The following is a 12,761-nucleotide window of genomic DNA, read 5'->3' as shown; positions in this document are numbered from 1 at the left end:
TAAAATATATTTGTACTTTTGTGTACCTTGTGTGCAAAAATAAAAATGTTTTTGGCAGTATCATTAGCAAACCGAGGAAGGGTGGGTCGTAAGGCCCACACCCAAAACTACACGTGCCGGTGCAGGAGTGGATTGTGATTATTCCCCTTATTTGGGATGAGAATTAAATATTGATGTTATTGTGATTATTCCCCTTAATTGGGATGAGATTGTTGATAGCCCTGGATTTAAAGTCAACCCACATGACATATGTGGGAAGGCGGCCTAGCCGATCGGGTGGAGATCGGACAACATGTTGCGCACATGGTGGTACTACTCTTGTTAACACCTTTTTTTCGTATCACATGCCAAACCACATTTTTTGTAGGGAGATGGACTCACCGATCGGGCGTGATCGGACTCCGTGCTAAAAACACGGTGGTATATCGGTGCCAATGATCTCCTAACCAAAAGTATATATTATTTTCGTATTTTGAAAATGTTTATGTTTTAACTGGGCATTTGGATATTGTTGATGGTAACTTGCTGTTTCTATGGGTTTTCCCTTTCTTATATTGGCATTCTATTTTGAAAGAGAACACTTAGCTTTATATATTAGTACTATTCCATATGTACTAACGTCCCTTTTGCCGGGGGCGCCGCATTTTCAATGGATGCAGGTGGTTCGTTAGCGGGCGGTTTTGATCCTTGTTAGTAGTTACTCTCTACACAGTAGATTTTGGTGAGCCCTACTCTATTCTGGGCTTCATGTCAGTTGACGTTGTACTTTATATTTTGAGGTATAGCCGGGGCTTTGTCACCGATGCTTTCTTTCTTCACTCCTGTTGTACTTAGAGGCTCCGTAGACATGTTGTGGGTGATGTTTTATGTTGGGAATTAAACTACTAAGTGTTGGTATTTGGCAAACATGTTTTTCATCATATCTATAAACTCGTAATAGTTTGGAAATCATAAATGGATATCTTTTGAATAATGGGAAAAGAATGTGGAACACTTTACTCTCCTCATGTATATCTTTTGGTATTGATTTTATATTGGTCATGGGTAAGATTGGATAGAAGGCATTAAGTAGGCTTGCTTGACCATGGTATCTCGGTGGAGCGCCGGTCGCGCTCCCCGAGGTTGGAGCATGACATTAACCCTATGGAGTATGATACTTGAGATGTGTTAAGGGTAACACACGTGCTAGGTGACGGGCATGTGTGCGTATACCGGGGAATTCATGATGCGGGTAGACTTTGGAATTCTATGAAACTTGTTTTCTATCATGCCTCGTTATTTCCGTGTTTTCTTGGAATAGACTTTGGAATTCATGATGCGGGTAGACTTTGGAATAGGGTTGGGGCATGACATTAACCCTATGGAGTATGATACTTGATATTTGTATCGGGTTGTATGCCTGATCACATCCGATCCACATTCAATAATAAGTGAAAAATGGTCATTGCAATTATAATACCCAACTTTAGTCGGGGTCGAATTTCCCAGGGAGTTTACAATCGGTATTAAGGTAAATACTTGAAGAGAGAATGTGAAATAGCTAAATTATACTTCCAAACAAGAGGGTGATTGTTATCTAAGTTAACACTAAGAAATTAGACTAAGTAAAAGCAACTAGGGAATAAATTGTTTTTGGTGTTCTTATCACTTGAGGAAAAGCCTAGGGATGTAACCTTCACCTAGGTGTAAGCCTAATGGGTATACTAAGTTAATGCTTGTTTGGTAGATCGGGGTGTATTATGACTCTCAATTCTCAAGTACCCTCTTAATACCTCTCGGTCATAGAGTGATTATATACAAATTGACTTTCTCAAGACCAAATGGGTAGCAATCTAGCAATTGATATGAGTCCAAGTTGGATTATCCCTATATCTAGTTCAAATCCTTTAATCAAACCAGTCAAAACCCTAACTAGCTCAATTTCTTGTTATCCAAGTTTTCCTAGACTAGGTTCCTCTTTCTCAAGTAAGAACTAAGTCAAATAGACATGAATCAATATTTTCAAACATTAATTCTAGAAATAATGCATAAAAAAGGCTAAATAACAAACACCTAATCATAAACAAGCATTAGTATTAACAAACCATAAGTTTTACACACTAGGGTTGGGTCACAACCCTAGATAAAATCTAGCTACTCATAATAATTGACATAGAAAATAAAGAGAAGATGTAAATGAAGACATAAAACTAGAATTGAAGTATAAAATTAGTGGGTCTTCTCTAATTGTTCCTTCAAATATCCCAAAATAGCTAAATATAACCGCTAGCTGCTGATACAATATAAAAGTTGCCCTAAAAAGTGTTTTCCGTCTATTTATAGGGTCCAGAATTTCACTGACAAAATGCCCTTTGGGAGGTTCTGCGGCCGCACAATTCCATGTGCGGACCGCACTTTTCTTCTGTTCTTGCATTAGGAGGAAATCTGCAGCCACACATTTATCTCTATAGCTTCACTCAGCTTCTGCGGCCGCACATTTTGATTGCGGACTGCATTTTCAAGAGGCTTCATACTTGGTCTTGTGAACCTATCAAACTTTATTAGTGCGACCAACTTTTGCGGTTGCACAATTTGTTGTGCGGACTACCATTCTACAAAACTCCTTAGAGGCTTCAAGGCTTCATCTGCTGCCACACTTCAATTTCTGCGGACCGCATGATCATCTGCGGCCGCAGAATTACTTCTGTGGACTGCACTTCAGCTTGCATTTCTCCTTTTTGCCTTGTTGAGTAGGAATACTCCTTTTTGAGTTAGATTTTCATTGAGCCCCAATCCTCCAGCATGCCTGCAATTCACACAATTTTATTAGATTTGGAAACAAAAATCACTACTTATGGACTAAATCTAAAGCAAGAAGCTACTAATAAGTGGTTTAAATCCACACTTATGAATGCCGCAACGGATTGATATTTGGGTCGAATTGCAGGCTGCAACAATTATTGATTGTTGGCTTATATTTGATCACCTCTTGGGCAAGGATCCTCCCCTCTAGAGTCTGATATTTACAGTGAGCGTATGCATAGAGTCATATATGTTCTTTGGTGATGAGCATTTATGTCAGGCACCCGTACAATGTTGAGTGTGGTTGTATGTGTGATGGTGAGGGGCACTTGTGCTAGGCACCGTAGGCGTGCTGAGTGTGAGTATACCTGATGGCTTTGCTGTGATGTTATTGATTTGACATGTATATTTGACATGTAGGCATATAGATGTATTTTCCTCATGCTAGGTGGTAAATGAAATGTCTTACCTATTGTTGAACGTTTGGAAATCAAAGTTTTCTTGATAAACTCATGTTTTAGTGATTTCAATGGTAAGATTGGGGTTGACTGTTATACTTGAAAAGCATTTCTAATTTTCCGTATTTGTGCACGAGTTGAACACGATATCTCTTGAGTTGTTTACTTTTATTGTCATTTTTTACCCTAAAAAATGGATAACAATTAAATTTGTAACAATTAAGGATACGCGGGTTAATTCGATACAAATGATAAATTGCATTAGATTAAACAGATAAAGGACATAATAAATTGCCAAACCAATCAAGAGGAGTGATCCCGGACTTAGTGACAGCTTAATGGAATGCCTGCCTTTGATCCTGGGCTCACGTTAATGATGGATTGATGAACAAAAATAAGTACTTTGAATAATAGAGAAAATAAGAGTGTATTGCCTTGATATGCGTGTTACAGTCTCCCTAATGAATAATCAGACCCCTTTATATAGTAGGGGAGTTTTACCCTAAGTACAATTCCATAAAAGGTAAAAATCTTCTATTTAACTAATCAACGGTTCTCCGTCGATATGTGCCGAGATTCACGCCTGACATCCGGCTGGTCATGGATATCACAGTCGTTTGTTAGTTGTGCTAGATTATATGGTAATGCTCTCTGAGTCATTTGGGATTCTACCCTGGGGGTCATGGTCGCGATACTCCCAAGGGCAGGCATTTTACCCGGACCCCGGCTCTAGGGGCTCTTTGCCCCGACTCCGATTCCTTACCGTCATGTCTCTTGCTCCGTTTACTTCATCGAAAACCGAGGCATCCCATGGGTTTGGTTTTGCCCATATACAGATAGTCCCCTCGTTTCTCGGAGAGTAAGTTTACAGAAACATCCACACACATCCACACACATCATGGTAGACACACATACATCTAGAGAAGCTGCTCCAAATATCCAACCAAATGCAATCATCACCATAACTGGCCCCTCCCACTTCATGCTAAAAAATAGATCACCCCCACCAGTTCAACTCATGTCATAGCCCCCCTTAATTCACATAAGCAACTCCACATCACTAATCTCACAACCCACACACAACCACCAGTTCAAAAACACACACAAACTCTGCATTTTGCATTCTGCATTCTGCAGATCCCCTCTCCAAATCACACTAGAAAACACACACAATCACAATCCTACAACACAAGTCCAAACACACAACCCTGCAAATCTCTACCTCCCCCCATTCACTACCTACACAACAACCCCACCAAGCATTAAGATCATCACCACTCATCACACCCCAGCAAAACTAAAAACCTGACCACTCCTTTCTCTAACACTATTTTCTCTTTTGCAGGAAGTCTAATCATTTTATGGCTTAACTATTTGATGTATCCCTAGTGTTTGATATTAGCAGCAATGCTCAATCTACTGAGGAGACACCAATGGCAAATAGGCCAATTAGAACACCTGAGAAGGCCAGGAATACAGTACTATCCAGGAAGAAACAAGGAATCCTGGTTTTTCAATTGTAGGTCATCAACAACTAAACACCTACTACAACAACACCAATTGCACCATGTCAGCAACAACCCAATCATCAATCACCCCTCTCTCACTACTGCAATTGCTTTAGAAGAAGACATTCAGAAGTCACCACTGACCTTTAACCTACAGCCCTTCCTTCTGAACTAAATCCAACACAAACATCCCATCCAAACCTCAATGAACCACTCACACACACAAACACACACACACACTCATTTCCTCCTCCAACTTGCCTCAATCCACACAAAAACCTGAAGGCAATCATCCAGAAACCCCACAAGAAAAAGAAAGCAAGCAAACAGGGCAAAAAAGCCCAATACCTGGTACTAATAGCCCTTGCACTCAGTTCTGCCAACAAGTCACATGAGCAAATTTTCATGTCCCAATACTGCTCAACCCCACCTTACTTTCATCTTCTGTTGCCAACTCTCACAAGAATCTGGAAGCAGAATAAGATGTTCAAAAATAAGAGCTTTAAAGCTCCAATATGGCTAACATATTTGTTCAGTTTTGCAGGTTCATTGAGGTGGCTTAGTCAATTGATACAATTCCAGTGTGTGGTATTAGCATCTCTGATGTTCATTCTACTGGAAGGGCATCAATTCACGCTAGTCCCTCAACAGGTTACTACACACACAAACAAGCTAATCCTTAATAAATGCAAGCAGTACTCTATGGACAACATTTCCAGGCTACCTACATGGCATGAATTCAACAACTCCACAAGTGCTGTCCTTTCTTTACAAAAATTGAGGAATAAAAAGAGGCTTCAATACAACTGTCATCACAATAACAACTAACTCCCAATCTTCTAGCAATTTTGCAGTAGTTTCTTATACAGTCTACTACCACCGGTCCAAGATTTCAACATGACACACCTAGGGGCCCAGACCTAGTTCCTATATCTTGTTTCTTCATCAGCTTCATGCAGAAAAGAATAACTCAATTCTTTGGCCACAAACTGAGGACACCAGAAGCAGGAAAGTACTTACTCTTTCCTGTCACATACATAAGTCAGCAACAACTTCACTGCCAAGATGTAATGGTTTCTTTGATAATTATCTTCAATTTGGCTTTCTTTGACCTCAATGTCAAAGCTAAGTTGAAGATAAATCCCTCTACATACACATGGTTTTTGTCATACTTTCTGGGAAATTTCTACAGCTTTTGTAATTGCTCTAGCCGTAGACATTTTTGTATATGGAAGGAAATCTTTCCACTCATCTACTTAGTAGAATTAGGATTAGTTGTGCATGTTTTTATAGGTGACCTAGGCCTACTCCACCTTATTTTTGTATACCCAATTGGTTGTCAATATTTGAAAGACAATTGGAACATCATCTTAGGTCTTACTGCACATAGTTTCCAAGATTCATCTAGTCGCCATATGTTGATGACCAGATATTCCATCTTTTTTATTTCTAGAGGTAAGGTTTATATCCCCCTCCTTTGTTGTACTCTTTGTTATATATATGAAAATCAGCCCTAGGCACAATGCCTAGTGGATTAAAAAAAAATGACGAGAAACGACATGTGCACTTCGATCCCTTTTTCAACACGCCGTGACAGAAATGACAAATAATTTGGAACGTCCCATCAGTCGCGTCATAATGACTTCAAACGCGTGTCAGCCATCGGCAGGCCATCCCTGGACATGAAATGATGTGAAGCCTCTATAAATACTCCCCTCCTTCCTTCATTTTTTACCTTTTGACCAACCTTGTACCTTCGAATCTTCAGGATATTACTACCCTTCTTCATACTCCAACTTTTTTACCTCCGTTATTCAAGATTTCTCAGTAAATTGCAAGATTTTACTTATTTTCTACCCAAACCAGCGCACTTGATTTCCTCAGCAAAACCTTTACCTTTCATCTCCCAACCTTTCTTCATATTTTTCAGACTTTTTCCAGATAACAATGGCAAAAACTTCAAAAGTTGTTCCCCAAAAAGTTGCTTCTTCTTCTTCTTCTTCGCAGCCGACCACCGACGTTGAGTAGACCACTCATGATGTGGTCGTTGTTGAGAGAATCGCTCCGGGCGCAGCTACCGATGAACCAGCTTTTGAGTCTCCCTTGAAAATGTCCGTCTCCGGGGGATGTTCAGTTGCGGATGACTTTAAGGTCGAAAAGCCCTTATCGGTGCAAGGCCGATGTGAGGCGGTATCTAGGTATATTTGCTCCATTACCGAAGAAGTCCTTCATGCGGTTCGAAAGGACTGTGGCTGGGCAAATAAGGACATAGTAATCCCCGGGTCTGAGGAAGCCATTACTACCCATGTGGAGGGGTATCTGAGTGTTAACACTTATTCCTTCACACTTGGCCCGGTGGATCCGGTCATTCTGGACTTCTGCAAGAGGTATGAAGTATGCCTCAATCAGATCCGCCCATCGCTGTGGAGGATCGTAATCCTCCTTCGATACTTCGTGAACAAAATCGACTCCTCTAAGTTCACCATCGATCATCTACTCCGCTTGTACAGTCCCTAAATCTTTCGAGGGGGACTGATAAAGATCATATGCCGGGCTAGCAAAGCCCCATTCTCAAGCATCGATAAGGACCAGGATAGGGGCTGGCTGGGACGCTTCGTCCGGGTGAGGACCTCAGACTTGATCCCTGCCAAATTTAGGCCATTCCTCGAGAAGTGGAATGTATCACGTAAGCACAACTTTCCTTTAAATGTTAATTTTACGTTCATCTCCTTTTTCCTTACTAGTATTTGCAGTGGTGCAGCTGTTGCTCGAGTCTCAAACGCCATTCCTCGGCTCAAGGAGCGGATCGAGGGTATTTGTTTGGAGATGCCTTATTCAAAGCGCTTATGGCACAAGCTCTCGAAGGGCCGTTGGGAGGCTCGTTCTCAAGGTCAAATCTCTTTCCCGGATAAGTAACATTAGGCTCCCCTTTTAGCATCACATTCTCATTTCCTTTCTTTTGTTTTCGCAGGCTTGCCTAAGACCATTGAGCTTAGGCCTCCAGTAGGGGATGAGGACTTATCCGTTGATCCCTCTACTTTGGGGCAGCTCGGGGCCGCAGCAAGAGAGAAGAAGAAAAGAAAGGCTTTGGGTTCCCCGAGCTGAGAGAAGAAGAAGCCAAGAAGGAGGTTGGCTCGCAAGCCAAAGGAGTGTTCTGGTTCTCGAGCATCCGACTCAGACTCACTTTTTTGGCTCAGGGATGAGCCCGAGGAGGATGATATTCTTGTGGCCCGTAAACCGATCTCCCCCGAAGAGAGGGTGGTTGTTGAATGGGAGATTAATGACGCCGATCTCCCTCAGATTAGGTTGGTCGATGAGGAGACTAGGGCCGAGACTTCCCGGGATGCCGACCATGCCCCAAAGGAGGCACTCGGTGTAATAGATATGTTACACCTTATATTTTCGTACGTAAAAGTGCGTCGTAAGCAAACTAATGTAAGACCAAAAATGAGATCATATTTGGAAGTATATAAAGTACGTTATCATGTTACCTCGGAGGTTACAAATATTTAAGATCATGAACAACAAGTACAAAGAGGGTTGGAAGGTTCAGAAGCTAAAGGAATTGAAGAAAATAATGTTTCGTCGAAAGTCGACAAGTTGGGAATATTATAACATGTACTTTTTGGCCGAGACTAGGGTTCTTAACATGATAAGGAGGTTATGTTATGAGTTATGTTAGTCGTATGATAGTCGTGTGTTATGTTTTGAAGTCAAGCGAGTTGTGGAACAAAAGTCGATGAAAGTCATCACAAGTTACGTTCATAAGTTTTTAAAACTTTGGGTAAAATATAACTGCAATTTTCTCCCAATATACATAGAGTTATGGGGTGTTCGACCCATAAAATTGAAGATCTATGAGTCTAGTCTCTAGCGCATTAAACTGTTTGTCAATATGACATTGGAGTAGAGATATATATGCATTTTTGTGAGACTGTGCAAGCTGCTAGGTGACAAGTAGGCGTGTCACCTACTTGCTTAAATGAGAGTCCGAAAATGGGCCAGTTTGGGTCGTCCAAAGAGGCCTTTTAAAGGCCTATTTCCTTCATATATTAGACTGATAATAGGGCATAATAACCAGGCATAAGCTCTGCAAAAATCCTCCCAACAATTGCCCACAAACCCTAATTTATTTTCTCTCCCTTTCAAGTTCTAATTGGAGGTAAAACCTAGAGTTTGATGAACCAAGATAGGAGCTGAGTTATCCAACAAATAAGGTAAGTTTACTGCTCTCTTTCATCCATTTTCTTCTTTTGTAAATTCATGGTAAGTCGTTCTATATTTGTAAGAACTCACGGGACGGTGATCGAAAGTCGTGAGTTCGAGTTATTCACTTGTAGCAGACTGTTTTGTGGACTCTTTTGTGTTGCTATTGGGTTGCATGTTTTACTACTATTTTGTGAAGTTTTGGAGGAGTAAGGGTGTGGAAAAACACCACATAAATACAGGGTGGTGGGATGGTCATTTGTCGTAACATTTTCGGGATGTTTGACACTACTACGGTGGTCGTTTTGTGTATGAAGAGATTGGGGGTGTGTTGGGCTGTTTTGTAGTATTTTGTGGTGTATATAAAGTTGGAAAATAATGTATATATGTTGTTATTGTTGTGTTCTTGTATTTTTGATGTTATCTTGAATTTGTAGGAAGTAAGGATTATAGGGGAGATGCTACCCGTTTTAATACAAAATAAGCTTGTCGTTCGTTGTGCGATAGCTGTACCTTTCGTAACTTAATGATAGTATTAGTATCATTGTTGTAGATTAAGGTGCGAAGAGGTGAGTTCAACTTGGTGATTGTAAAGATTGTGATAAGGTATGTTAAGGCTAAGCCCTTCCTTCATTTTGGCATGATCTCGTAACTACATATGTTTGATAACGAGGCATAAAGAGAAGTTCATACTCCTAAATTTATATACATTATCCTAGTATCATTAGTTACAGTATTCTCCCTTATCGGGACTTTATATTTAATTGAGTATTGTCTTCTTCCAGTCAAGAGAGCAGAGGGTCTATATATATATATATATATATATATATATATATATATATATATATATATATATATATATATATACAGTATTACAGTATTTTGTGTAAGTATTATAATAGAGTTTCAAGTTGCGGACTTGAATTATACCTACGTGGAAGGAAGTTCATGAAAGAGATAAAAAATGTGATGTGAGATTGTAAGGTAAGTAAGGTAAAGGTAAATAACATACGAGATACTCAAATGCAGAAGGTTGTGGATAGTCCATACTTCAGATAGAAGGCTAAAAGCACTAGGATTTAGTATCCAGGAATGATAGCGGCATCGCCATTGGCATGTCTTCCAGCCTATGGTTTCTAGATACCGAGAGATCAAGTTAAGAGAGTAAAGAAGAGTTAGAAATGATGTGATGTCTTGCTTGATGTTCTAAAATAACAAAAGAAAATCTGTGGTGCAAGCAAGTTGAAGGAAGGTTGCGAGTAATATAAATAGATATGTATTGGTCGCAAGCTAAAGTATGGTAAAGCGATAAGGTTTTAGAAAGATAGGAGTAAGGATGAGAAAAGGCGAGTGGGAAGGTGACTGTAATGGATAAGTCCTCGGGATTAAGCTCATAATAAGAGAGCTGATGGTTTCACTAAATTATAGAAAGCTCGGTATAGTCTGAATGAACTCAAAGGAGTCTAAGACTAATAGCATTTAAAAGAGATGGAATGTTGCCCTGATAGTAAAATGAGGGTATATTTGTGATAAATGAAGGATGACGTTTGGACCTTCGATTGAGTAATGACTTGAAAAGGATTTCATGAATTGTACGGGATTAAAATACCCATGTAAAGTGAGTCATTGGGATACTGTGAGATACGCTTATGAAAGCATGGTATCACACCAGGTGGATCAGTCTAATCATTTTAGATGTTCCCCGATGTAACATGGACCCTATCGACAGTGTTACATAAAAGGTTAAGTTATCAGGGGTAGATTATAGATCAATATTGAGGTGAATCAACAACGGATGGATAAAAGTTATAAAGTATGAGATGAGATTAGGCCGTCAGTCTTAATATGAATAGTAATGTGGAAGCATTAAAGGACATAGATTTATACATATTGGATAAGCAATGAAAGTAACCTGGAATTTGGTTGCAGACCTCAGTAACGAGAAATCGAGGTAAGATTTATGGTATAGTATGACCTACTTAGATGCAGTAAAGTCATACGGATAGATAACCGGGTCTATGAAATAAGATATAGCAATATTTGACAAAATACCGAGCGAAGAACTTCAGTAATAGCTAAAAATCGGAGGAAAAAGGAAAGAAGAGACGCATAAGCGCACTTACAAGGTCAGAGTCATATAGGCTGCACGATAGAAGGTAGCGACAATTACGAGATTAGAAGGATTCCGACTACAAGTCGTGGTGTGAGAATGAGGCTTAAAGGGGGGAATGCGCTGGCCTTTGGATTTATTCAAAGAACAGTTGCCTAAATGGCAAGAAGAGTATTAAAGTATTCGGAAGAGCAATGGGTTCTAAGAATGATAAGTACATCAGTCAACATTCGAGGACGAATGTTCCAAGGGGGAATAATGATACACCCCATGTTTTCGTACATGGAAGTACACAATAAGTAAATTGATATAAGCTCAGAAATGAGATGGTACATCCCGCATTTTCGTATGTTAAAATTTTGTCGTAAGCTAATCGAAGTAAGTTCGAGAATGGGATTATTTTGAGGTTATAAGCATTTATACTATTTCAAAACAAGTAATGAGTAAATTCGTAAAGATGAGAGGCTAAGCGAATCAAAGAAAAATGAGTTTTGTCGAAGTTTGGCAATTTGGGGATAAAATACGATCCAAGTTATAATACCCGGTATTTATGGACTAGTACCATACAAGGTACCGCGTGGCGATGATAGTAAGGTATACAAGATTTGTTAAAAGTGAGTAGTATTTTAAGTAAGTTGAGATAATTCTTAATTATTGGGTAATGGGATATTACCCAATTAATTAAGGAATTTTTGTGGCTAAGCTTAATCAAGATATTTGGATATGTATTAACTCACTTCTCAATAAAACACGTATCCATGTCTTAAGAAGAGTATTACTGTATTTGTAAACTACGTGTGTTCCAATTTAATGTGACACATTACTCCTATTCATTCCATTATTTTTACTGATATTCAATCTCACTTCCCCCTAACTTAACGTCATCTTATTCTTCTTTACTTCTTTCATTATACTACAATTTCATGGCATCCCATGTGTGTTTCGATGCATTACTAGCAAGTTACAGGTTTTGTAACACAATTTGGAATTTATATAATAGCAGCGTAAGACGCAATTCTAAGAGAACACGGTATAATCTTTCTCAAGAATATCATACGGATTTTCCCCTACTCCAGATATGTTAAGGCTATCCCTTCTATCTTTTGGCATGGTCCAAATGATACAAATGAAACACGCAAAATACACAACTTCCATAAATGACTCTATTCATAGAAATATTAGGGGTGTCTATATTCTTGATTCCCCATGTGAATTATTATTATATCTTCTGTTCATGGGTCTCAGAAAAATACGTATTTGATAAAATTTATCCGACAGGCATATTATTTTTATGACATTCCGAGAAAATCTTATTAACGTATTTCTTAAGGCATATTATTTTATGAAATTCCAAGAAAATATTATTAGCATATTTATTATGCATGTCATGCATTTATACATATACATTGACCCATGACCAGATGGCGTTATATACGCGTATATATGTATATTATATGTATATGGAATATGGGAAAAGGTTATGGCGTTATATACGCACCACCACCTGATTAGCTGGTATATGTTGATGATTTGCCCACAGTGGTCGAAATGATATGATGGGATGCCCTCAAAGACATGATGATGTTATGAACGCATATACCTATGCATGGTATGATATTTATATGCATATGCATGACATTATAAAAATTAAATGACTTACAGAGCTATGCACACGTACACGTCGAGTCTTTTACTCCA

The sequence above is a fragment of the Nicotiana tomentosiformis genome, chromosome 12, assembly GCF_000390325.3.
Source record: "Nicotiana tomentosiformis chromosome 12, ASM39032v3, whole genome shotgun sequence".
Taxonomy (NCBI): domain Eukaryota; kingdom Viridiplantae; phylum Streptophyta; class Magnoliopsida; order Solanales; family Solanaceae; genus Nicotiana; species Nicotiana tomentosiformis.
This window is presented reverse-complemented; position numbering follows the sequence as displayed.